This window comes from Ursus arctos, unplaced genomic scaffold (assembly GCF_023065955.2).
Source record: "Ursus arctos isolate Adak ecotype North America unplaced genomic scaffold, UrsArc2.0 scaffold_8, whole genome shotgun sequence".
Classification (NCBI taxonomy): domain Eukaryota; kingdom Metazoa; phylum Chordata; class Mammalia; order Carnivora; family Ursidae; genus Ursus; species Ursus arctos.
In genome coordinates this window covers 63,148,798-63,176,692 of record NW_026623100.1, presented here as the reverse complement: position 1 = coordinate 63,176,692, position 27,895 = coordinate 63,148,798, and the positions used below count along the sequence as shown (strand labels likewise).

General features: G+C 43.4%; 1 protein-coding gene and 1 long non-coding RNA gene across 9 annotated transcripts in view; one reads left to right on the top strand and one right to left on the bottom strand.

Annotated features, from left to right (window-relative positions):
- LOC123002063 (uncharacterized) lies at positions 1-27,617 on the bottom strand. 2 transcript variants are annotated; one of them, XR_007190843.2, is made up of 5 exons: positions 27,499-27,617; positions 26,167-26,254; positions 13,588-13,645; positions 2,393-2,644; positions 1-2,232 (listed from the first exon to the last, which is right to left on the bottom strand). It is a non-coding gene; the product is annotated as an uncharacterized LOC123002063 (long non-coding RNA). The 2 variants fall into 2 exon arrangements; XR_007190842.2 differs by lacking the exon at positions 1-2,232 and having other exon boundaries at positions 2,301-2,644; positions 27,499-27,610.
- CLIP4 (CAP-Gly domain containing linker protein family member 4) overlaps positions 26,447-27,895 on the top strand; it is a 68,517-nt gene continuing 67,068 nt past the window's right edge. For 3 of the 7 annotated variants that reach the window (XM_026478237.4, XM_026478231.4, XM_026478225.4), the window contains exon 1: positions 27,156-27,308. The gene's annotated coding sequence lies outside the window, so the exon portion shown is untranslated. Of the gene's footprint in view, positions 26,518-26,538; positions 26,730-27,155; positions 27,309-27,895 lie in introns of those variants that run through there. The other 4 variants (XM_057309263.1, XM_057309262.1, XM_057309261.1 and 1 more) reach the window with 4 other exon arrangements.

The window sequence follows — 27,895 nt, the reverse complement described above, 5'->3', positions numbered from 1 at the left end:
TTTCTTTTTTTTCCCTTTTTTTTTAGTAATAATTTTTTATTATGTTATGTTAGTCACCATACAGTACATCCCTAGTTTTTGATGTAAAGTTCGATGATTCATTAGTTGTGTATAACACCCAGTGCACCATGCAATACGTGCCCTCCTTACTACCCATCACCGGTCTATCCCAATCCCCCACCCCGCTCCCCTCTGAAGCCCTCAGTTTGTTTCCCAGAGTCCATAGTCTCTCGTGGTTCATTCCCCCTTCTGTTTACCCCCCCTTCATTCTTCCCTTCCTTCTCCTACCCATCTTCCTGCTAAGAAAAGGAATTTCTTATTTCTTTCCCCATGGCGTCTAAGCCACTTACAATAAAAATCATAAGAAAATTCATGAATTAGTCCAGGACCAAGCCCCACTCCTTTCCTGAATCACCTGGAAATAATGCAGTCCTGGATCTGGGTTTTGGCCCTTCTGTGCGTGCAGAATGGCCCTTTGCTCAGCACACTGTTGCCTCAGGATTTCCTCATCGTGTCATTCCTATGCTCTTAAACACACAATTCTCGTCATCTGCACTAGGAAGAGGGTTTTTTATTGAACCATTTCTCATTTTTGCTGGTTGCCAATTTCTAATTTTCCTAATAGGAAAAAAAAAAAAAAGATCGCATTGAGCATTTCTGGAAGTTGCTGAGATTGAACTTGATATTCTGGCTTGACAGTTTTCATTTTCTCCTACGGAGCCCTGTACAACTGATGGAAATAATCCTGTGGGTGTCAGGATGGTTTCAGAACCAGAAAGGACATAGAGACACCTCTTGTGCCGTGAGCAAGCTGGAGACGGGCTACGGGGGCTGTGTGCAGAGCCTGAGCCTATCACAGCCTTATGCCCCAGAGTGCATAATTAATAAAGTTACCCGATCTGTTTATTTGAGTCTGAACTCATGGGAAAGACAAAGCTGGCTCAGTGTCTGGGGGCGAGCTGTGTTAGGCATCAAGAAGTTGTTTCATTTGTCATGGTGCTAGGCTGGCTCAGTAAACAGGTGTGCCGTGTGGGAAGATGCTTCTTTCTTCCATTTAACAGAGTGGCATCTGAAGGGTTCTTTATGTAAATTCTTCTTCTCTCGGGATTTGGCGCCCTGGTCAAATCATCTTTATGAAACCTTTGATCTAAGCGGTTACAATTATGCCCAAACCAATGATCAAAATAAAAGTATTTGCCTGGAGGATCAGCTGTCAGATAGCCCTGTGCCTTGTGGAATGGTTTTCTTGACTACTCCACATAATTTAAGAAGCTCTTTATTCATTGCCACTCATTTTTCATCAAGACTCACTTTTGTTTTTCTTCCTTTTCAAACTGTGTTTGCCTCGAATGAAAAAAAAATTACTTTGAGTGGAAATGTAAGATGACCCAACTACTTTAGAACCTTGCTTGACAGTTAAGCATACACCCACCTTATGACCCAGCAGTTCCACTCCTAAGAATTTACCCAAGAGTATTGAATGCCTAGGTCCTCAAATGGACTAGTATAAGAACATTCCCACTAGCTTTTCATAAGACCCTCAAATTGGAAATAATCCAGATGTCTGTCAATAGGGAAATACATTTGGCATAATTGTACAATGGAATACTCCCCAGGAATAAAAGGAACAGCCTACTGAAACATGTAACAATATAAATTTTAAAATTATTATGCTGAGCGAAAGCAGCCCGCCATAAAGGAGAACATATGGAATGATTCCATTTATATACATTTCAATAACATGCAAAACGATCTATCGTTACAGAACTCAGAAAAGTGGCTACGGGGGGAAGAGTTATTAACTGGATATGGGCATGAGGGAATTTCTTAGAGTCATGGAAATGTTCGAGATCTTGACCTGGGTAGTGGTTACGTATATATGTACAAAGTCCTTGAGTTGTACACTTAAGTTGTGTACTTTATGTATGTGAACACACACACACACACACACACTAAAACGCTGTACCGTATGCTTTACTTTGTGCCTGAAAGAGTCCCAGCTATAATGCTCTTGATCTTGGAAAAGGGCCCCTGTATTAGTTGCCTATTGTTGCCTAACAAATTACCTCCAGGGGCGCCTGGGTGGCTCAGTCATTAAGCGTCCGCCTTCGGCTTGGGGCGTGATCCCAGGGTCCTGGGATTAAGCCCCGCATTGGGCTCCTCCGCTGGGAGCCTGCTTCTCCCTCTCCCACTCCCCCTGCTTGTGTTCCCTCTCTCGCTGGCTGTCTCTCTCTGTCAAATAAATAAATAAATAAATAAATAAATAAATAAATAACAACAACAACAGAAACCCCAAACAAATTACCTCAAAATTTAGGAGCTTAAAACAGCAAACATTGTCTCATTATGAAACACTGTGTTTCTGTGGGTCGGGAATTTGGGAGCAACTCACAGGGTGGTTCTGGCTAAGGGTCTTTCAGGAGGTTGCAGTCAAGGCATTAACCAGGGTTGCAGTCATCTGAGGGCTTGACTGGGGCTGGCTGACTTGCGGCCAAGGTAGTCGATCATTCACATGACTAGTGACAGAAAATCTCCATTCTTTGCTTGATGTCCGAAGGAGTCATCCGTTCCTCATCAGGTGGGCCTCTCCACAGGCCTGCTTCAATGTCCTCACAACATGGCAGCTGGCTTTCTGTAGAGCGAGCTGTCCAAGAGAGAGCAAGAAGAAGGTCACTCTATCCTCATCTGAGAAGCCATATGCTTTCACTCTCTCCACATTTTATTCTTTGGAAGACAGTCTCTAAGTACAGTTCACATTCAAGGAGAGAAAAATTAGCCTCCATATTCAAAAGCTCACCAAAAATTTAAAAATGTGGAGTATCATTTATAGGTCAAACCATGACATCGAGAAGATAGCTATGCACAGTAAACATTAACTTACTAAGGGCTCACCCTTGCCCTTCAGCATGTTGCATAAATTCTACCCCATTTTTTAAATCATGTAGCTTTGAGCTAATTGATCAATAAAAGGAAGTTCTACTGTGGCATCAATTTTGAGCCAATACTATAGGTCATTTAAGCAATCTGATAAGATGTCTTATTTCTCAAGTTCTGTCAGTGTCACTAGTGAGCTCTCCTGAACCTTAAACATTTCTTGCTACCCAAGGCCTTGGGCATATCTGGTCCTTCGGATCTGAAGGGATGATCTTTGCACACAATTCCCTGAGCCAGATGTGGGATAAACAGGCAATACGCAACTGTTGTAGTGAGCTGTCAGGAAAAAGGAGCTAATGTTTGTGTTCCAGGTGTGGCGTTAGGGACTTTACATATATCATTTCACTAGCTCGCCTCTCCTGCTTTGCTGAGGAGAATCATTACTCAGTATTAAAAAATTAATCTGGTTATTATTATAGATGTTGGTGCAATCCATCCAGAGTTGCTCATGTGATAAGCAGTTTTTTAAAAGATTTATTTATTTTTGGGGGGCAGGGGCAGAGGGAGAGAGAGTCCAACATGGGGCTCAATCTCATGACCCTGAGATCACGACCTGAGCCAAAACCAAGAGTCAGATGCTTAACTGACTGTGCCACCCAGGTGCTCCCATGTGATAAGTACTCTTATCAGGAATCACCAAGTGACCTTCAAGTATCTGCCTTGAGTGGCTTCTCTTTTCGTAATCACATTAGAAACCTTATTTTCACTGAATCTTCATATGTGTGGCTTATTGTCTTAATCAGCGGTCACACAGACGTTCTGTGGTATCTCTGAAGGTGGACTGCTTAACTCTTTGAGATGTCTCTGAGGAGCTACCAAAATAAATTTCATCTATACTATGTAGCCTCTATGTGGAATCAAAGTATCCTCCTAAATGGAGCTTCCAAATTTGGCAAAATTCATCCAATTTTTTTTTTTTTTTTGCATGCTAGGAAAAGCTGTTTTATTGCATAGACTTACTTCTCGCCTCTAACAACCAACCTCCAAATCTCAGTGACAATGCATGGAGAGTTATTGCTGCCCACGTAATGCTAACGTTGACGTTCTTAGTTGAGTTGCTGTCTTAAATAGCTCTCCTTCAAGTGGAGATCCAGGCCCTTCCTCATGGAAACGTCAGCAGTTTCTTTCTTTCTTTTTTTTTTTCCAAAGATTTTATTTATTTATTGGACAGAGAGGGGGAGAGAGAGAGAGCGTGCACACACAACCAGGGGGAGAGGGAGAAGCAGGCTCCCCGCTGAGTAGGGAGCCCAATGCAAGACTCAGTCCCAGGACCCTGGGATCATGACCTGAGCCAAAGGCAGATGCTTAACCGATTGGGCCACCCAGGCTCAATACATGACCTACGTCAACAGATTCACATGACCTCCAAGGCAGAAGGGGAGGAGTGTGGGGAATGCATACCAAATACTCAACTGTCTTTGCTCAGAGTTGACACCCATCATTGCTGCTCACATTTTAATGTCTAGGACTTGTTCCATGGCCTCACTTAGATGCAGATGGGCTGCGAAATGTCATCAGTCCCTGGTAGGACCACTTTTCGGCAACATCTCTATACCGTGGAAGGCAAGCCCCAACTTTTGGTGGCCAAGGAGTTTCCTCTGCCACACCCACGTTTCCAGATGAGGACACAGTCTGAAAAGATTCCAGTAATTTGCTCAGGTCATATAACTAGCATATAGCTGATGTGGGATTTGGACCCCTGTCTCTCTGATTCCAAAGCTGGTGTTATTCCTACAGCATTTTGGGGATAGGATATCTGCGTTTCAAGCTTCACTTAGAATTGATGGTTCATCTCCTGTTGGACTTTTCAGTCACACGCTCAGATTCTGGCCCCGCCAGGAGGAGGCTTGCAGGAGTCTATGAGAAGTAACTTTGATTTGCTCTGCAACCCAAAGAAGTCCTCCAGGTTGCTCTTCTAAAGCTTTGCTGTCTCTGACTAATCCCTTTGGATTGATGACTTGGCTGGATGGTCATTGATTTTAATTTTGTCCCTGGATGGGGACTTTCAGATAACCCCTAGCTCTAAATTCTAGATCCCACAGGAAGTCCCATGTTCCGCCATCACTGACCTCAGCCCAGATTCTGGGTCTCTGGCCCTCAGCTGGCTTACTTCCTGGAATGCTAGCTAGCCAGAGTGGTGGTTGGGGCCAGGGAATTGAACATGTAAAATAGCTTTATATAAACTATGATTAAAGTCACTAGCAGAGGAAGACGAAGATTGGACTTCTATTCCCAGAGATATTTTAAAGTAAGAGATGTTATCTCAGCAAAAATGTTTGCATTTCATAAACATGCTTGCATTTCACAAGCATTGTAATTTTATTTTTGCTTATTACCTTCCACTCTTTTCTTCTACTTGTATATATATTCTGCATAGCTGTTAATCATACTTTACATGCCATTATATTATCCTTGTTCACTAAAAACACATTATAAGCATTTTCCATGATACCCTGTTTCAAAATACTTAAGGGAAAAGCCGTGTTGTTTATAATCAAGTCAACAATCTCTTACTTTAACAAAAAGATAAATAGCAGAGTCCACAGGTATAAATCAAAGTACAGTTTATGAATTTGCTAACTCTTCTTCCCCATGCAGATGTTTCTCGGAGAGAAGACTTTATAGAAATGCATATAGACATAACCACACGTACCTCGTCTGTGGCTAAGTGAATTGGAGAAGAGAGAGGGTGACCAAATGGATAGGCTGTGTCTGCGAAGCCCATGCTTAGCAAAGATGAACATCTTTTTTTTTTTTTTAAGATTTTATTTATTCGACAGAGAGAGAGAGAGACAGCCAGCGAGAGAGGGAACACAAGCAGGGGGAGTAGGAGAGGAAGAAGCAGGCTCATAGTGGAAGAGCCTGATGTGGGGCTCGATCCCATAACGCCGGGATCACGCCCTGAGCCGAAGGCAGATGCTTAATCGCTGTGCCACCCAGGCGCCCCAAAGATGAACATCTTGATAGTAGTCAGGTGGGGACTTAAACCTCAGGTCTGGCTGACTCTCAGGCTCCTATTCTTTCCATATTTAGGTTATCTCTATTTTAAATAACACTGAAATATCCTTGTAGGTAAATCTTTGACCACATTTGTGATTATTTCCTAAGGATGATTTCTGGATGTGGAATTGCTTAGCCAAAAAATGTAAACATTAAAATAATTTAATTGAATTAATTTTTCTAGAATAGCTCTAAGTTTACAGAAAAATTGAGCAGGGAGTTCCCATATACTCCCCCTCAACACAGTTTCCCCTATAATAACATCTTATGTTAGTGTGGTATATTTATTACAATTATAAACCAATTTTATAATTATTAGCCAAAGCCCATACTTTAGTCAGAATTCCTTAGTTTTTTACCTAATGTCATTTTTTCTGTTTCAGAATCCCATCCAGAACACCACACCACATTTAGTCCTCATGAGTTCTTAGGCTCCTCTTGACTATGACAGTCTCAAACTTGCCTTGTTTTTGATGACCTTGGCAGTTTTGAGAGGCACCGGTCAAATCGTTGGCTGTCCCTCAATGGGGATTTGTCTGATGTTTGTCTCACGATTAGATTAGAGTTATGGGTTTTTGAGAGGAAGACCATAGAGGTAATGTGCCATTTTTATTACATCATATCAAGAGTACATACTATCAACATGATTTACAGCTGCCGGTGTTGACCTTGATCACCAGGCTGGTGCGATGTGTGAGACTGCTCGGCTGGGAAGTTATTTCCCCATCCTCTTTCTCTACTGTACTCTTTGGAAGTATGACGGGAAGCCACACTTAGGGAGTGGGGAGTTATGCTCCCCCTGAATATAAATATTTTTAAGCCTTTTGGTACAAACTGTGGAATTACTCTCCAGGAAGATAGATTATACCAGTCTACATTCCCAGCAGCGATGTGCATACATATCTACTTTATAGCAAACTTGCCAGCATTCGATATTGTCCTTAAAAAAAAAAATCTGCTGATTTTGAAGAGGAAAAACGGCATCTCATTTCTATTTGCATACATGAATATATTGGAGAGTTTGTGTATGTTAAAAACTATGTGCTCTCTTGGCCCCTTACATATGTTCTTTCAGGGATTACTTGTACATCCTTTGTTCATTTTTAGATATTGGGGCATTTAACTTTGTTTTCTTAATCTTTAATATATTCGTATTTCATTTGGTCATATATGTTGCCATGTTGCCAGTATGTTTTTTTAAGTTTTCCTTTTTAATTTCATTTATGATATTTTTTGGAGTACAGAAGTTATCATTTCACATGATCAACTTTTCAGTCTTTTTCTTTATAATTTTTAACTTTGTTGTCATGTTTAGAAAGGTTAAATTTATACCTTGTAAAATACCTTCGCAAATTTACATTTGGGAAATTATTAGTAGTATTATTTCAGGAAGTTATTATTTTTAAGTGTTGGGTTCCCGTGAAATGGGGGGGGGCATAACTTAGCTAGATTGAGTTTTGTCTCTGGAACAGTTAACACATTTCAAGGACACATTGGAAATGGACACATTTCAGATGGATAACTAAATCATGGCCTCTTGAAAATTTCTGGGACTGGTTTTGATGTATTAAAGAATTCTTAAAATGGTAGCGAACTGGCTGACATGCTACTAAGTTCTTTGGGGCCACAAAATGGCAAACTAATGGGGTGACTTGAAAATGTGTTAAGTGAGCGCTCAGGTGAGAGATGAGCTTTAAAGTATATGATGATAAGAAATGTGATTCTTGAGGTGAATTTGATCACCATCCTTCAGTAATTTACATATCCAGATGAGTAGTCAGCAATGGGGAGAGGGGGCTTGGGAGTGGTGGGGTGGTGGGGGTGGTCAGAAAGATGTATTTCCACAAGTAGTTATTTCCAAAGCCCCCAGATTTTTGGAATAGTCTCATTTAGAATTTTCTTCTGAGCCAACATCAGTCATGAAGTCTAATTCCGGTTAGTCATGCCTCATGAGGCGGACCACGCTGTGGCAGACTGAGATGTGGAATGTTAATTGGTGCGCTTTTGTCTGTCCTTATACTCGTCAGATCTTTTCAGGGCCTCTCAGGCCCCTTTCCTCACAGCCATGGTGGGGTTGAGTGAAGCACCAGAGAGCAAGTCAATGAATTGCTGACATCGAGGTTCAGAGGCTCCACTCAGGGATAGGACAGAAAAGATCTGCAAAGGGATTGGAGGGGACAGACTATGCGCCCCCCCAACCTCTTCCAATAGTTAGAGAACACCTCCTGAGCTATGAATGGGACGGAGCTGGGTGAGAAGCCACAGGGTTGTGTGTGAGTGTGGGACTTCTGTGTCTGCCTCTGATTGCAAGACCTCCCCTGGAGGGTCCTGAGAGAAGAGGTTCTCGTGCCTTCTTCCTGGGCCACAGCCTGACACCGGGAGATAGCAGGCCAGCAAGCCGTGGGGAGAAGTGCCTCATGTCACCTTGAAGCAGCAGAATAGGAAGGCTGGTGTGGCATGTCTAGGTACGAAAGGATGGGAGACTTGCCCACCCCAGTCTCCCACAGGTCAGACTGGCATAAGAGGAAACCTGGAATGTCCTGAAGACTTCCATGTGGAACAAACCTACCAGAGAAAGAGAGAAGAGAAAGCCAGGGGTCAGCCAGCCCAGGATGAGGCTGAGAACTGGCTGAGGATGGAGCTGCCCTCTCAACGGAGAGAACTCGTGGGAACCCACTTATGTCCCACAGACCACCCGGACCACTCTCAAGGGAACACGTTTCATCTGCCAGACAGGATAGAGTAAGACCAACAAGTGCAGCTCCTCGGATAAGCCCTGGGGAGCTGAGATCAGTTCCAGGAAAGAGCAGAGGGAGAAAGAGAGGAAGAGAGTTTCAAACCTAATTGTGACTGAATTATAAACTTGAATTGGCTAAGAAATGACTGAATTTGAACGAGTTTATCTGAGAGTGACTAGATTAAATCTTCTCTGCTTTGAGGCAGAACGGAGGCTCAAGGCAGAAATTACACTCAATTATAGAAGAATAGAGAAAATTACGTTTTTGCACACTCGAGTCAGTGACTGTGAAATTTGTACTGGCTCCAATAATTACAGGCCAGGTGTCAGCAACACCTCAAGACGGGACCACGGACCCCACAGGCTGCTTTTCCAAGTTATTCCCTCATCCGTTGCTGCAGCTTAAAAGGTCAACACGATGTCTTCTCATCAGAAATCATGACAAAATCCATTCAGATTTCTGTTCGAAATGGTCTCTTTATAGCAGAGAGCAGAGCTAACCCTGTTGGTAGAAAAAGAATAGTTTCTGGAGTTCTGAGGAGGCCCAGGCCAGGTTATAACCCTCCGACCCGGGTAGCGCCGGCTACCTTCTGTTTGGCCCTCCAGATGCAGCCTCCCTACGCCCGCGCCCTGGCCGGGCAGGCAGACCCCTAGCGCTCCGGCCGGAGAGAGGCACTGCCGCGGACCTGGAGGAGGGAGAAGTCAGTCCAGGTGTTGATTCCCCAGTCTCCCTTTGGGAGAGTCTCCTCAGCCTCCAGGCTTCTTCCTGACCGTGAAGTGAAGGGCCAGACCCTGTTAGCCGTTCTTCTTCCTTGGCCCGTGCTGCCAGCAGCCTCAGAGATAGGTTAAAGGTTGGAACGCTGGTCTCTGGCCCTTTAAATCTGGTATCCGTAGCACCCCAGGCAATGTCATTATTAGGTATCCGAGGCCAGTAAAAAGCAGGCTGGTGCATTCAGAGGAAGCCTCCACCACAGGGAGTCAAGTGGAAGCCGGCCACCACCACCCTGGCTTTCTGTAATTGGAATCTGCCCATGGACCCCAAGGGGCCCATTATGAAAACACCTATTTTCATAGACTCCCCACCAACACTCCAAACAACTGGTGCTCTTGCTGAGGAAGACCCATGAGAAATTGACTCTTCTTTTTTTTCTGGGTGACATTGAGAGGACAGTGTCACGACGGGGTAAGTTTCATTATAAAATGGATCTCATGCCCACCGGGCCTCCGATGAAAGCTCATTTGTGCTAAGGCACAGGTGAGCATCCCGAACAAAGTGTATTATTATTCTAGACAAATTAACATGGGTTTCAGTAGATGGACATAACGCCGTGAGGCAATTTAGACACATTTTACAGAAGTATATCCTTTCCTACAGAATAACACCAAAAAATCAAAAAGGCATTTCGGTGCTGAAAAACCGAATGAAGTATTAAAAATGCTTCACAATCCACTCCTTTTTTTTTTTTAATTTTTTACAATTGATGAGCCAATATTGATACATTACCGTTACCTGAAGTTCATAATTTACATGACAGTTCATTCTTTGTGGTGTATATTCTCTGGCTTTTGACAAATGCATAACGTCGTGTACCCACCGTTACTGTACCGTCCAGAACGATTTCACTGCCCTTAAAAATCCTTGTGTTCTACCTGTTCATCTTCTCTTCCTCCGTCCCCAGCCCCCGGCAACCATTGATCTTTTTACTATCTCTCTTCTTTTGCCTTTTCCAGAATGTCATACCGTTGCAATCATACAGTAGGTAGCCTTTTCAGACCGGCTTCTTTCATTTAACAATCTATATTTAGGGGTCTTCCTAGTCTTTTCATGGCTCGATAACTCATTTCTTTTGATCACTTTCAATATCCCATTGTATAGCTGTACCACAATTTGTTTTATTCATTCCCTTACTGAAGGACGTGTTGGTTATTTGCAAGTTTTGGTAATTATGAGGAACTCTGATAAAAATATTCATATGCAGGTTTTTGGAGGCAAATTTTCAAATCACTTGGGTAAATATCTAGGAGTGAGACTGCTGCATATTAAGGTAAGACAATACAGTACTTAGCTTTGTAAGAAACTGCCAAACTGTCTGTCAAAGTGGCTGTGCCATTTTTTATTCCCACCAGCAAGGAATGAGGGTTCCTCTTGCTCCATATTCTTGCCAGAATTTGGTGGTGTCAGTGTTCGGGATTTTAGCCATCCTAATAGGTGTGTAGTCGTACCTTGTTGTTGTTCTAATTTGCAGTTCCCTGATAGCCTAGGACGTTGAGCATCTTTTCGCAAGGTTTACCTGCCATCTTCTTTGGTGAGGTCTGTTCAGATCATTTTCCTAAGTTGAGTTGCTTTCTTACTGTTCATTTTTAGGACTTGTTTGTATATTTTGGGTACAAGTCCTTCATCTGATATGTGTTTTGCAAAGATTTTCTCCCAGTCTATGGCTGCTTTTCATTCTTTTAACAGAGTTTTCTGCAGAGCTGAAGTTTAAGTCCCAATGAAGTCCAGCTTGTTTTTGGTGTTGTATCTAAAAACTCATTACCAAATGCAAGGTCATTAGATTGTCTCCTATGTTATTTTCTAGAAGTTTCATAACTTTGCATTTTACATACCCATAATCCATTTTGAGTTAGTTTTCAGGAGGGATGTAAGGTCTGTGTCTAGATTCATTTTTTTTTTAAAGATTTTATTATTTATTTATTCGACAGAGATAGAGACAGCCAGCGAGAGAGGGAACACAAGCAGGGGGAGTGGGAGAGGAAGAAGCAGGCTCCTAGCGGAGGAGCCTGACGTGGGGCTCGATCCCATAACGCCGGGATCACGCCCTGAGCCAAAGGCAGACGCTTAACCGCTGTGCCACCCAGGCGCCCCTAGATTCATTTTTCTTATGTGAATGTCCGGTGGTTCCAGCATCATTTATGGAAACACTATTCTTTTTCCATTGAATTCTCTTTGCTCCTTTGTGAAAGAGTGGTTGACTGCATTTGTGTAAATATGTTTTTGTGCCGGTATATTTTGTTCAGTATTCTATTCCGCTGATCTATTTGTCTTTTCTTTTGCCAATACTACATTCTCTTGAATACTGTAGCTTTATCATGTCTTTAAGTCTCATCAGTTGTTTGACTTTCTTCTTCTTCAACATTGTGTTGGTCATTCTGGGCTTTTTGCCTTTCCATATAAACTTTATTTATTATTTTTTTAAGATTTTATTTACTCATTTGAGAGAGAGAGAGAGAGAGAGCTAGAGAGAGCATGAGCAGCGGGGAGAGGGAGAAGCAGGCTCCTCACTGAGCAGGGAGCCTGATGTGGGGCTCTATCCCAGGACCCTGGGATCATGACCTGAGCTGAAGGCAGACACTGAACTGACTGAGCCACCCAGGGGCCCCTCCATATAAACTTTAGAATCAGTTTGTCAATATGCACAAAATAATATACTGGAATTTTGACTGGAAATACATTGAATGCATTGATCAAGTTGGGAAGAACTGACTTAATAATCTTGAGTCTTCCTATCCATGGACATGGGATAGGTCTCCATTTATTTAGACCTTTTTTGATTTCTTTGGTGAAAGTTTTGTAGTTTTCCTCATATAAATCTTGTAAATATTTTGTTAGATTATACCTAAGTCTCTCTCTCTTTTTTGATACTGTTGACGGTGTTGCTTCTAATTTCAAATTCCAGTTGTTCATTGCTAGTATCCAGGAAAACAACTGACTTCAGCATATTGGTCTACGTTTTAAATGTCTTTTTTGCCTTTTCCTTCTTTGCTTCCTTCTGTCCCTTGAAAGAGAGGAAGGAACTCAGGATTTGGAGAAAGATATTAGACATTTTTAAATCAATAGTCTTTATTTTTAAAGAGTAGTTTTAGGTTTATAGAAAACTAGGTAGACAGTACAGGGGGTTCCTGCAAGCCCCTTGTGCCCCCTGACAGTTTCCTCTATTATTAACATTTTGCATTAGTGTGGTACATTTGTTACAACTTTCAATTTTAAATTTAATACGGCAAGTAGGTATGGAGTGCTTTTAGGCATACGAAAGAAATGTTCCCTGCCCTCATGGAATTTACAGCCTTACTGGAAAGGCAGGAAAAATGCTTCCATATGAGTGACTAGTATACAAAATAGCATATAATTGGGTTTTAAAATGTGTCCTTCTTTAGTGAAAGGGAGAAATTAGAGAGCTAGCTCTGCATAGATGGGGTGAGATGTAGGAAGGGTCTGGAAGGGTAGTAGGATTTGGAGAGGTGGAGGTAGATTGCAGGTAAAGTCTAGGCGAAGGAATGGCCGATACAAGGATCCAGAGGTGGGAATGTTGAAGGGACAGCTTTCTCACATTGGGCAGAGGTGGGAAATGACCTTGAAGAATGTCAGTGTGAGTCATCAGAACTTGATAAAGTGCTTCAAGGTGAGTTTCTAAGAAGATCCTTTGGGTCTGGTTCTTTGAGGACTATTGGTTTTTGGTTTCACATATACCTCAAGGCAGATATTCTGAACCATTTGCTTCTTTGAATCAGAATTACAGGTTCACACCAGGAAGTGTTTCTAAAGAGAAGTACTGCCCTTCTGGGGAAACACTACCAAATGGGGCTGCGGGTTTTTCATTTGCCCCAAGAGTAGAATTTCGTATATGCACATCAGCAAAAAAGCAACCTACTTGGGAGGTCAAAAATAGTGATGCAGGTGCTGAGGGAAATTCCCTGAGTCCCCAGGCCCCTCACTAGCTGGCTGCATTGAACTCACTCTCTTTGAAGAACTCAGTCATTACTGGGGGGCACGAGAACCCCGTGGGGTCTCAGGAGGAAGGGAAGCAACAAGGGAATTGTATGAATTCCAAATCTTTAATCTCTTCTTACAACTAAGGTTCTAGCAAAGAGGGCATTAAATGCCCTAATTTTTTTTTTCTTGGTCTGAGTTAACTTACCTCATGAGGCTTCTCTAGAGTTACATGTAATCGCTTATTCAGTTCACCAGTAATGACCCTGCAGGGATAAGGAAGTTTTCATAGCGAAAGGACGCATTCATATTCAGAACTCTAGTCATGCCTTCTCCACAGACCTTACCTTCCTTCACAACATCTCTCTGCTTCCAATTCTTTTTCCACCCCCATCCCCACCCCCACCCTGAGTTCAGGCCACCCACCTGACTACAAGGACAGCCACAGACCAGATCTCCTTGATCACAGAGTCTCTCTCATAGTGCCTTGGGGTCAAACCCTCAGATCCATTCTTTCCCTTCACAAATGCTCATTCATTCTTTCTCTGAAGCATTCCTTCCTTTCCATCCCCACTTTATCCCAGGACCCCAGCACTTTACCTCCAACTCTCCCAGATACTCTGTGTCAAATCTAGGCTCTTTGGCCTGCGTCTTAAGGTGTTCCTTCTAAAAACTTACAAGACTGTCCCATGTGTGGCTCCTCTCTTGGGTCCACTGCCACTCATGTTCATCCCTCCGCCTGGTGTTTGTCTCTTCTCTCTTGCCATTTTAAGCAAATAAAATACCCAGATATATCCAGCTAAATTTGAATTTCAGATAGACAATAATTTTTAGAAATAACTTGGTATATACTTATACTAAAAAATTGCTGGTTATCTGAAATTCAAATTTAATCAGGCAGTCTGTATTTTATGTGTCAACCCTACCACTATGGAACCTTTTCTTATGATCCAATTCTTCCTTATCTGATTTTTTTTTTTAGTTGCTTAAATACCTAATTGAGCCTCTCATTCAATGTTATCTTATAATTATTGATTACATATACAGTATTAACACTTACTGAGCAATTATTCAGCATCAGTCACTGTGCTTAGCTCTTTTTATACAGTAACTTATTGAATTCTTACACGAAATATATGATAGAGTAGGTCCTACTATTGATGTAGGAAAGACATTAAGGTTCGAAGCCGATGGCCAAGAAGGTCTTGGGTGCAAAAAGGTGGTTTTATTAAAGCATGGGGACAGGGCCCGTGGGTAGAAAGAGCTGCCCTGGGGTCATGAGGAGTGGCCCATTATAGACTTTCAAGTTGGGAGGGGGTTAGGGATAACGAAGGTAAGTCTCTAAGGAATTTGGAAGCAAGGTTTCCAGGACCTTGGGGGACTAGCTTTTGTTACGAAAAAATCATTTATTAACATCTAATAAAACCTTAGTCATGAGACCCTTCAGATGTATATTGGTGGGCCATATGCTTGGGGGATGATTGCCAACACGTATCTTGGGGGTTTAGAGATAAAGGAAATTTCCAAAAGAATTTTTTTATGTTAAAGTATGTTTACAGGATCCTGGGGTTGGGGGGAGGTGTGCATCAGGGCTAGGATTGCCTTTTGCCCTTAGCAAAATGTCCACATCCAGGCAGTTGAGTCCCTAGGGGAATGTCACTCTGCCTGTTTCAAGGACTTGTCCATATGCTGTAGGTAGTAAAGAAATTTAATGATTTTTCTTCTGCCTTTGTTTCCCACATCACTGTGATACCAATTTTATAAACGAGGAAGCTGAGTCTTTGAGAGGTTATTTTACTTGTTCAAGGTCCCGAAGCTAATTAAATTTGAACTTTGATCTGTCTGTAGGTGACCAAATTGTTCTGGTATCTCTGGCAGTGTCCTGGTTTTTAAAACTGAAAGTGCCACAACCCAGAAACCCTTTCAGTTCCGGGCAAACCCTATATGTCTGACTTCAAAGTCTGGGATTCTATCCTGCTCCCCAAATTTTTGAATTTTATTTTTTTTCGTCTCAGGTTAGAAAGTCCCCTATCTAATGGTATTTACTGATACTAAGAATTATTTAGTAAGTGCTTGACAAATGAGGACCAGAAGCTCCCCTCAGAGACCACACCTCTTTTCTTGAACTTCTTCAGATTGTAGGAGCTGAGGAATGTGTGGACTGAGGGTGGCTAATCTTAGATGCAGCTGAGACCTGGGCATGGCCAGTGGCCTTTGCAATAGAGGCACAAAAGTGACCATGATGTCACTGGCCTTTGCTTCCAAAGATGCTAGGCTATTATTACTAGCAACGATGCCTCTAAATTAGTGAAAATGCAGCTCTTGGTGGGTGTATGGAGCCTCACTTGACAAGCTGAACTTTGACTCGCTGCTTTGAAGTCTGAGTTAAGGCTTGTGTGAGGCTGGAGAAATAGAGATCATGGTGCCAAGGAAAGTGGAGTGCAGTAGGGTGGGTAGCAAGTCCATCAGCACCTTGCTGGATGGACAGCACCCAAGGAAGTAAAAAGGCTGGTGTTTGTTCCCTGGGACTGTGCTTCTGTGCAATGTGCACATATCCAAAAGATTATTATGTTATTACATTATTATATAATAACTGGGTGGTTAAAATGGTGATATGTAGGTGTTATTGTTATGCTGCAACATCGTTAATGGGGTGCAATGGGAAAGGCAGAAACAATAGATTTCCATCCCCCAAGGACATCTGTATAACTTGTCTCAACTTCATTTTGAATGCAGGTCATTACTGTGCGTATGTAACAGTAAGTTAAATTAAGCTGTCTGTGGAGAAATCATTTGTGAAAATAATTTGCTATTTAAAAGAACTAGTTAAATTGAATTGATAAAAGCTAACGCTCTTCAGGCAACTTTATTTTTAGTTGATAATTTCACTTCAAAATGCTTGAATTTTTAAGTATGCTTTTGTTTCAGACTTTTTATTAGGAGAGCGTAACAGGGGGCATAAAGGTTAGGTAGGAGTTTCTATTTTGAAATTGCTGACAGATTCTATGGTGGTTTTTCTTCATCCTCACAAGAGTCTCTAAGCCTCCTTGTGTGACATTCGAGGCCATTCTTGATCTAGCCTCAAACTCCCTTTCCAGCTCATCTTCTACCAGTCTATACCCTGAGATCTGTGCCAGCTAGACTCTTTACATCCTTCAAACACATGGCTAGCTTTTCTGCTTCCAATCCTTTCTCTTGCAAAGTGTCATGGTTAAGAGTTTAATCTCTTGAACTAGACTGCATGGGTTCAAATCCTGATTCTGCTATTTACTGTGTGATTTTTTAAAGATTTATTTATTTATTTATTTGAGGGGGGAGGGGCAGAGGGAGAGGAGAGAGAAACTTAAGCAAACTCCTTGCTCAGCGCAGAGCCCCATGTGGGGCTCGATCCCATAACCCTGATATCAGGTCCCTGAGATCATGACCTGAGTAGAAACCAAGAGTTGGACGCTTAACCCAGGGGCCCCTAAAATGATAGTTCTCCTTCAGGAGTAAAATAATTCATGGAAGTGCTTAGAACATGGATAGCACATACTAAACGCTCAGTAAATGCTAGTTCCTCACTTATGTAACGGGAGCTCATTATCCTCCCCACTTAACTCAAAGTATATCTATTCTGTGAAGCCTTTCCTGATCACCTCATCCTGCAATGTGCTCTCCCTCTTGGGAAATCCCTAGGACTAACACTGTTTCTTTGGCAGTTTGTTAGAAACAGAGTTTCTTTTTTCATGGACACGTTTCATGACCACATCTATATTTTTATCCAGGTATTTACTGAGCACCCACTTGGAGTCAGGCCTTATATGCATGACACTTGGAGGCAGGTTTTTTTTTTTTTTTTTAAAGATTTTATTTATTTATTTTAGAGAGAGACCATGTGCTCGAGAGAACATGGGAGTAGGGGGAGGTGCAGAGAGAGCAGGAGGGGGAGAGAATCTCAAGCAGACGACCTTGAGATCATGATCTGAGCTGAAATCAAGAGTGGGATGCTTAACCAACTGAGCCACCCAGGTGCCCCAGAGTCAGGTGTTCATGATCTCATTTTATAACGGAGCAAACTAAGGCTCAGAGAAGTTAAGTGATTTGCTAGGTTCACAGAGCTAGGGAGAGATGGTTTTGGGGTTCCAACTCAGGTCACGCATGATTGCAGCCCCAACACTCTTTCTCCTATCCTAAAAAACAGGGGGTGATTCTTAACTGTGGTAGAGTCCCTACTTCCCTTCAGCTGGGAGGCATTCGGGTTATTTCTGGTGATTTGATGGACCAGATGCAATTTGGTTGCCTTTCTAAGTGTCATTCAGTGCTTGTGGTTGTGATTATTTTGATGATGATGAAGATATTGTTTGGGTTTTTTTTTTTTGATGGGCCTTAAAAAGATAAACTGTAACTTATTCTTCTTGGGTTGAACCCCATGTGAATCTAAAAATGCAATTCACATTTTTGCCTTAACTATTCCCTGATATTGCAAATATGGTTAGATGAGGAATGGCAGAACCCATCTCATTATCAATGCAGGTTTTGTCACGATGGAGCCTTTCTCATGGCTCAGTACCAGCTAATTGGTCTGTCAATGGCTTTCTTGGTTAGGTGAGTCATTCGATACATTGTTGACAAGACGCAAACTGCTCTGTACCCACGGAGGGTTGGGGGGGAAGCTCCAGTGGGTCTGACATTCTTTCAACCCCGAATCAAGATGCTATTAAGCAGCTCATGGTTTGCAGTGAACAGGGATGAAACTATTGGTTTTGTAAGCAGCTGCTGGAAAGACAACTTGATAGAGCTTTAGTGAGGTTTGAATGCTTCCCATTTTAGAGTGCCCATGTGATACACAGGCAACTTCTGTGATTTCTAAACTCATTGGACATAATAGTTATATCTTGACTGAGACTGAAATCTTCAAGAACCGGGCCCTTCTAGCAACAAATATTTATTGAGCTTGTATTATGTGCCAAGTACCATTCTAGGTACAGAGGCTACAGCACTGACAGAAATAGACTAAAATCCCTGCCCCCCTGGAGCTTTCTCTTTTGAAGCTTTTTACTATGGAAATTTTTTCAAATTTATGCAAAAGAAGAAAGAATAATATACCCATTATTCTGCTTTCATAATGATCAATATTTTGTCATTCTTGTTTCATCTATCCCTCCCATAATACACATATTTTTTAATTGAATAAATTTGACATGTAACATTGTGTTGATTTAAGGTATATAGTGTGTTATTTTGATACATTTATATATGATAATATGATTGCCAATGTAGTGATATTTATCACATTACATAATTACAGTACAACATTATTGTCTAGATTCATTACATCTCTAAGACTTATTTATTATTCATTATAAGTTTGTGTCTTTAAACACCATCACTCTTATCCCCCCCCCCACTCCATCCCCTGGTAATCTCTAATTTTTACAGTTTTAACTTTTTTAGATTCTACATAAAAGTGATATCACACAGTACTTGTCTTTCTCTGTTTGACTGACTTTGTGTAATTGCTCAAAGTCTATCCATGTTGTTGCAAATGGGAGGATATCCTTCCTCGTGGCAGTATAATATTCCATTATGTATATGTATCACATCTTTTTTATCCATTCATCCATTGATGGGATTTGGGTTGTTTCCATATCATGGCTATTGTGAATAATGCTACGATAAACATGGAAGTGCAGATATCTCGCTGAACTCCTGTTTTCATTTCCTCTGGGTATAAACCCAGAAGTGGAATTGCTGGATTGTATAGTAAACCTACTTTAATTTTTGAGGAACCTGCATATTGTTTTCCATCGTGGTGGGACTAGTTTGCATTCCTATCACACACTTATTTTTAATGGGCCACTTTAAAGCAAATCTGGACATTAAACATTTTATCATACATACTTCAATATGAATCTCTAACAGATAAGGACTTTTCAATAAAAACATAATCACAATGTTATTTTCATACCTAAAGAAATTAACAGAAGGGGGCACCTGGGTAGCTCAGTTGGTTAAATACCTGCCTTCAGCTCAGCTCATGGTCCTAGGGTTCTGGGATTGAGTCCCGTGTCAGGCTCCCTGCCCAGCAGAGAGCCTGCTTCTCCTTCTCCCTCAGCTGCTCCCCATGTTTGTGCTCTCTCTTTGTCTGTCTCTCTCTGTCAAATAAATAAATAAAACCTTTACAAAAATTTTTAAAAAATTAAAAAAGGAAATTAACACAAATTTTTTGATATAATTTAATGCCCAATTCAGGTTAAATTTCCCTCGACTCTCGATAATTTTTTTACATTTCTTTGCATCCAGATTCAAATGCTCTGCACACTGCAGGTTATGGACAGAGAGCTCTTATGTCTCTTCTGATCCATACCAGCTTCCCTTAGTTGCTTTTTGATTGTAGGAATTAGGTTATCTGCCCTGTAGAAGTTCCCACATGTTGGATTTGGCTTACTGCATCCTCACGGTGGTGTTGATGATATTCCTTTATGCTTCACATTTTCTATAAACGACGTATCTAGAGGCTTGGTTAAGGTATGTTTCAATGGGGGTGGGGGGGTGGGACATTGGAACTAATATCCTAGCGGAAACTGTCTTGATGCCATTACTGTGTGCCAGAGATGTTTCTGGAAGAGTCTTGGTGGCCAAAACTTTGAGCAGCCGGTGTGAAAAATTTAGTTCTTGAACTGGCAGTTTTAATCCTGGTGCCATGAAACATTCTCTTTGTTCTTTCTTCCTTTTTGTTGGCCCATAAAGAAGACTTTTAAAAGCAGTTGTGTCATCTGGTGCTTGGGAGTGGCACCAACTGGAGGACCTGGGAAGCGGTTCCCCACACAGGAACGGGCTGGGTTTGAAAACTTCATTTGTTAGTGTCTTTTTGGGAATCGGACTAACAAAAGAGACAATAAAACTTTAGAATAGCATGACTCTAAATTAGGCCAGTTGAGTTAGAATATTTGAGGGAGTCTCTAGGGTTTATTTTGTGAAAGATATTCGGGAGATTCCAACAGGCAACCAGGAATGAGACCCATGGATTCAGATAATGAGCCTTGTGGGGTCTTCAGTTTGTGGTCCACTTCAGTGGGCAGGTCCCCACTTGAAGTTTTGAGAAAGAAAAGATGGGTCAGAGGAAAGCAACGCCAGGTGATGGCAGTAGGCAGTTCCTGGGTCTCTGGTGACTATTGATTTGTAAGGACTTCAGTGGTATTGATAAATTTCATCATCAATAAAGCATGTCATGGGTAGGGGGCGCCTGGGTGGCTCAGTAGGTTCAGTGTCTGCCTTCAGCTCAGGTCCTTATCCCAGGGTCCTGGGATCGAGCTCTGCATTGGGCTCTCTGCTCAGCAGGAAACCTGCTTCTCCCTCTCCCTCTGCCTCCTGCTCCCCCTGCTTGTGTGCTCTCTCAAATAAATAATAAACAAATATCTTTTAAAATGATGTCATGAGATTTTTTTAAAAATGGGGAATAGGACTTGGGTTTGAGAAATCCAGAACTATGAAGGAAAGGAAGGATGACTCCAGTGAGCAAACAGAAGAATCCAGCCATCATTTACCGATATGGGAAGGTTGTGGGGAAGGGTTCTATTCTGAACATGCTATATTTGAGATGCTTATAATACACTACAGATTAGATCTGGAATAGGCAGTTGGATCCATGGCTGAAGTTCAGGGCTAGAGATAGAAACTTTGGAATCATGAAAATAGAGATGGCATTTAAAGACACGGATTGGATGAGCTCATCTAGTAAATGAGACAATGGCCTCCTAGAAGCCACATGAAGGAGGTTACAAACAGGAGAGCCTGGGTGGCTCAATTGGTTAAGTGTCTGACTCTTGGTTTCTGCTCAGGTCGTGATCTCAGGGTTGTGAGACTGAGCCTTGCATTATGTCAGGCCCCGTGCTCAGTGGGAAGTCGGCTTCTCCCTCTCCCCCTGCCCCTCCCCCTGCTCGAGCTCTTCCTCTCTCTCTAAAATAAATAAATGAATCTTGGGGAAAAAAAGGGTTACAAACAGTTTCTCAGAGGCATGTCTAGGAGGGTGATTGCCGAGTCATAAAGCATGCTGATACTCTTTTCACTAAATACTGCCAGATTGCTCTACGGCATGTATTTACCAGTTTAAATTCCCATCAACAATGCATGAAGATTCCCATTTCCCCCTCTCTTTGCCAATATTTGGGACTATTTGACTAATTTTTCCAAGCGGAGGGGTGAAGCAGTGGCGTGTTGGAACTGGCTCATGAGAGCAGGCTGAACGCATTTCTTCTGAACTCCTTGTTCAACGGCTTCATGCTGGTAGCAGGAAATCCACAGGGGTGACAGTATTTGCACCACGGAAGTTGGCAAACCCTAAAAATTAGGACCGCCCCCACGCCCCGCCCTGAGAGCTGTTTTTTCAGTACTCCAGCATACCAGTGGCCATAGGTAGTAGCATACTGTTTGTCTCTTCACTAGTGGGTTTAAGCATCTCTTCTATGCTTTACATCTTGACTCTTACTTCCGTGAACTGCCTAGTTCTAACCTTTTCCCATTTTTATACTGGATTTTCTGACTTCTTTTTGTTGACTTGCAAAAGTTCCTTACATATTTTAAGTATTAATCCCTAGCTGCTTTTGAATATATATATCTTCTCCCAATTTCTCAGCTGCTGTTCACCTTTTCTATGGTAGTCTTCATTGAAAAAAAGCCTTAATTGTGATGTAGTCAAGGCTCCCAGACTTTTGTTTTAAGGTTCGTGCTTGTGCAGTCTTGTTGTAGGAAGTAGATCCCTACCCCACGTTCATAAAGATATTCTCCTACATTTTCTTTTCTACCTTTCAAATGTAGGTCCTTAATTCACCTGGAGTTCACCTTTGTATATGGTAGACATATAACTAAGCTAGTTTCCCCAAGAACATCTTCTAAATAATGTATTTTTTCTCATTGATTTGTGGTATCACTTTTATATATATTGAGGTCTCACGGGTCTGCTTCTGAGTCCTGTGTTCTACCTGTTCCCGTACTAGGGCCGCGCTATTTTTATCACTGTGGTAATAACAATATTAGGCAGGGCAGGTTTCTCTCTTTGCTCTTGCTTTTCAAAATTGACTTAACCATTAACCATTTTATTTTTCCTTATATATTTTATAAATTTATTGAAGTTCCTTAAAATTTGAATTCCTGCGGGAATTTTGATTGGTATAACATTGATAAAATTAAATGGATTTTTACAATGTCCAGACATCCTATCCATGGCGTATCTTCACTTATTCCATCTTCTTTTATGTCCTTAAATAGAATTTTAGCATATTCTCCATAAAGTTCTTGCACGTTGTTAGGTTAATTCCTGGGTATTAAGCTTTAGAGTTCTATTGCTGTTGTGAATCTTATTGTCTATTATATTTCCTGGTTGCTTACTGCCGACGTAGAAGAAACTACTTTTAGCATTTGATCTTGTACTTGGTAACGTTATTAAATTCATTTATTACATCTAATAGTTGATTTTGTTAGCTTTTCTATGCTGATGATCATATCATCCGCAAATATAAAGATTTTAGGGGCTCTACCCAGTGCTCTGATATTTTGCATTTAACTACTTCTGCTAGGTGGTGCTAAGCCAATCTGACATCCCAATTCTGATAGCTGAGTGTCTCTTTGTGGTCCTAATGCCCTGTACAACCAGATTCTGGAAACTGAGTCCTTCCCTGTTTTCTTCCGCTGTGAATGATATGATATCCTACCCAATATCTCGGTTCACATAAGAGCAGTCACTCTGTCTTCTTCTGCCTATGTCCCTAACCCTTTTCTCATGGTTTGGGTCCTGTTAGCTGCTGAGAGACCTTTTTGATACTATCTTTTTATTTTATTTTATTTTATTTTTTAAGTTAAATTAAATTTAATTTACGTTCAATTACTTAACATATGGTGTATTATTAGTTTCAGAGGTAGAGTTCAGTAGTTCATCAGTTGTATATAACACTCAGTGCTCATTACATCATGTGCCCTCCTTAATGTCCATCACTCAGTTACCCCATCCTCCTCCCCTCCTCCCCTCCAGCAACCCTCAGTTTGTTTCCTATGGTTAAGAGTCTCTTTTGGGGGGCACCTGGATGGCTCAGTCAGTTAAGCATCTGCCTTTGGCTTTGATCATGATCCCAGGATCCTGGGATTGAGCCCCAAGTCGGGCTCTCTGCTTAGTGGGGAGTCTGCTTTTCTTCCTCCCTCTCCCTCTGGCCCTCTCCCTGCTCATGCTCTTTCTCTCTCAAAAAAACAAAAAATAAAAAAAAAAAGGGTCTCTTTTGGTTTGTCTCCCTCTCTGATTTCGTCTTGTTTTATTTTTCCCTCCCTGCCTCTATGCTCCTCTGTTTTGTTTCTTAAATTCCACATATGAGTGATATCATATGATAGTTATCTTTCTCTGATTGACTTATTTCACTTAGCATAACACCTTCTAGTTCCATCCATGTCGTTGCAAATGGCAAGATTTCATTTTTTTGATGGCTAATATTCCATTGTATATATACACCACATCTTTATCCATTCATCTGTCAATGGACATCTGGACTCTTTCCATAGTTTGGCTATTGTGGACATTGCTGCTATGAACATTGGGTACAGGTGCCCCCCCGGATCACTACATTTGTATCGTTGGGGTAAATCCCTAATAGTTGATGCTGACTTTCTGACTGTCTGCCTGAATTTCTGAATGATCCCTGCTGTCTGACACAGCATTTCTGAGTCCTGAATGTGCAAAAGGACGCCCTATGTAGGTAATACAAAATAGTGGATCAACTCAAGACTTCATAGCAGATAGACTTAGATTTGAATCTTTTTCTGCCCCAGGGTACACTGAGCAAGTTTCACAACCTCCAGGAGTCTGTTTCTTCATTTGTAAAGTGAAGGCAAGTAAAATCCCATAGGTAAAGGGCCATACAGTAGTCAGTCAGTAATGCCGCTTCTCCACACTGGTGCTGATCGCCAATGCTGCTTACCTCCTGGGGCTGTGCTTTATGTTTCATTGTCCAGGAACCTTGCTGTGCCTTAGATATAAGTGTATCTTAGCAGGTGCAGCTGGACCATATCCCTATGTGCCTTCCCATCCCAGCAGATAGTTCAAGTTCCAAGTTCTGGTCCCATATCACTGCCCGGTCCAACTCTTGTTAAATGGGCCATACCTGGCCATACTTGTATGACCTATGGGGTGTTCTAGGAAGTATTACCCCATAAACAGCCTTGATGATGGTTTACGGTGTAAATTCAGTTTTTTGGACAAAGGCAACCAGGTGAGTAGAAGAATCTCTCCCTAATGGCTTGGTACCCTGGGAAATTGCCTCTCAACTATTTTGTATTTGTAGCAGAAAAAGCCAGTAACCTGGCTGGTTCTAACAGAAAGTTTTATTATAGTTAAAAACAACTCAGCTAGCCATACCCTGTCACCTTCTAAGAGTGGTATCTCAGAGGAATAATTTAAGTCAACAATAAAAGTGAACTGTATACCTCTGGAAACTTCTGTTACACACAGATCTTTCTGAGTTTTTTGGCTCACCAACAATAGGACTCATTTACAGTTGCTGAAAGCCAACCAAAAGCAGATAGATTGCCTTTCTTCTTTTAGTTTTTTATTTTTATTTTTAAAAAAGATTTTATTTATTCATTTGAGAGAGAGAGACAGCCAGTGAGAGAGGGAACACAAGCAGGGGGAGTGGGAGAGGAAGAAGCAGGCTCCCAGCGGAGCAGGGAGTCCAATGCGGGGTTCGATCCCAGGACTCCGGGATCACGCCCTGAGCAGAAGGCAGACGCTTATCCACTGAGCCACCCAGGCCCGCTGCCTTTCTTCTTTTAACCAGTTAAAGAGGTGGGCGGGGTCAGATAAAAACTGGGTAAGATGAGGGGCGCCTGGGTGGCACAGCGGTTAAGTGTCTGCCTTCGGCTCAGGGCGTGATCCCGACGTTATGGGATCGAGCCCCACATCAGGCTCCTCCGCTGTGAGCCTGCTTCTTCCTCTCCCAGTCCCCCTGCTGTGTTCCCTCTCTCGCTGGCTGTCTCTATCTCTGTCGAATAAATAAATTAAATCTTAAAAAAAAAAAAAAAACTGGGTAAGATGAGATCAGGGAGAGGGAGGTGGAAGCCCCAAAGGGAGGAAGCAGCCGTGTCACATTATCATCCCTGAGAGTGCATGAAGATGCTGAACTTGCAGGGACAGAGAAACTGGCAGCTGATCAGGGACTGTGGGATGGTCATGGTGTTTAAATATTGCATAAGTTCTACAGATTTCAGTTGATAGTATGTTCCACCCGATTTAACAATGTAATGCGATTGCTGCATACAACTCTTGATATTTTGAGCTATGCTAATAGAAGCATAGGACCTAGAAAGAGGTGAGTTTCTATCCTCTCTGCACGCAACAGGACACTCCTGTTCATTCGAGCGCTAAACAAATTGGGGTGCATCATAGAGTCCTTTAACATGCTGGTGAGTGGGATCTTGACCATGTTTTATAAGGAACAGCCTAAAGGATAGAGAATGCGTGTCCTGGATACCTTGAATTGGAGTCAGACATGATCTGGAAATCCCCAGGGTGGAAACCCAATAAGAAGGAGATGCAGGGAGCTGGATTTAACTCAAGGTAGGAAGACCTTGTCAACAAGGTTGATCTATGATAAAATGGCTGTTTTTAAAGGAAGTGAGTTCCTGGTTACTGAAGGCTTTCAACAATGGCGATTTGGCGAAAGGGTGTCGTAAGGGAGACTCAAGCAACTGGAAAGGGGCCTTTTCTAGTCCCTGGAATCAATGATTCTAACAGAAAAAAAGATGCTGGTGTGCCCCCAGCACTTACCTCTGCTCCTGCAGAGACATACACATTCGTTCATTCAGCATCTGCTATTGCCAGGCACTGTGCTTGGTGTGAAGCACACTGGTGTTATCTGTGTATCAGAGCCAGAACAAAAGGGCCTCAGAGAGAGTTGTTATGGTGTAACACCAGTGATTCAGTGTTATAAAGCTCAGTCATGGGGAAACAATGGTCTCATTAAGTTCCCTCATTAAGGGGGCTCATTAAGTGTCAAGTAACACCTTTCCTTCACTGGATGATGGAGAACCAGGATGTCAGCATTTATGTCTGTTAGTTGTCACAGTTTCACCACCTTCTGGCTCTTGGGGGATGGGACCGGGACCAAGAGAGAAGAAGGTAAGAAGCGAGCAAAGCAGTAGGGAAATGAAGTGCTGGGATGACTCCTCCTGTTTGCTCCTCTGCCTCTACACTGACACCTTTGGGTGTAATTAGTCAACCTGGGTAAACTGTTGACTAGGCTGTTCACGGTACGACCTGCAAACAGGTAATTGGCTGATGGACCTACTCTGGGCCATGCACAGGGTTAGACCCGGGGAGCCCCCAAACAGGTAAGACGCCATCGCTGTCCTTGTGAAGTCGGTGGGGGCGCTCCTAGCCCCAGGGGCTAGCTCAGGGTTTTAATGGAGGAAGACAGCGCGCCAAGGGCTGCTTCCCCCGTTCACTGCCCTGGGCCTGGCGGGGTTCCTTCGAGAGCCTCCCTCGAGCTGCGGTGGAAATGTCACAGCAGCACCACCTCCACGCAAGCTCAACCCCAGACAGTGCTCACCTGGAGGCCCCAACCTTGCGTCGGCCGGGGGCCGCGGGGGCGCAGGCAGGAGGCGCGCGAGCACAGGGGCGCGCTCCCCGCCTCCGCCCCCCCGGGTCCCAGCGCGTGCGCGGGGCTGGGGCCGAGGCCTGCGCGCGGCTCGGGCGCCTGCACTGCGCGCGCGCCGACCCCGCGTGGGGCCCGGCTCGGCGCGCGCGGAGGCTGCAGGCGGGAGGGGCCGGCCGAGGTCGGGCAGCGGCGCGGCGGGAGGCTGCGCGTCGGGCCACTGGAGACGGGCGCCGGGCGGAGGAGCGCGCCTCTCGGCCTTGCCTCCGCGCCTCCGCGTTCGCAGCCGGCCGCCCCGACAGGACCGGAGGAGCAGGTGGGGCGGGAGCGCGCGGGGGCTCCGAGCCGGCCGGGCGGGGGCGCGGGGGCCCGAGGGGCGGTTGGTGGCGCGGGGAGGGCGGCGCAAAGGCGGCGGGAGCCCCGCGGCCGCGGTCGGGGGCGCCCGGGTCGCGGGCTCCCGCAGGCCTCCCCGGGGCGGCGCCGGGGGCGGGGACGGCGCGGCCCACCTTCGGGGAGGTGGGTTTCTCCTCTCCGCTCCTGGCGGGCGCGGGCGCTCTGACTTTTGGCCGAGGTGCGGCGCAGTGTCTGGGTGGCGGCCCCCCGCTTTGCCGCCGCGGGCGCGGCCGCACGGGCGCCCTGGGAGTGTCACCCGCGCGCCGGGGCGCTGCGTGCGCTGCGCCGCCCTTCGTCCTTTTCCTGCGGCGGGCCTCCTCACGTCTCCCGTGCCTCCCCTGGCTTCTTGAATTGTTGAAGAAACCTTTTGCCAGTGGGAATGCGACGCTAAACCAAATGACTTTGCTTCCGGTCCTTGGCTGTCCTGAGATTCCTTAATTCTAAATCGTGGGGATTGGGGGGGAGCACTAGCACGGAGACCTGCCCTAAACAGAGACGTGGTTTAGACCT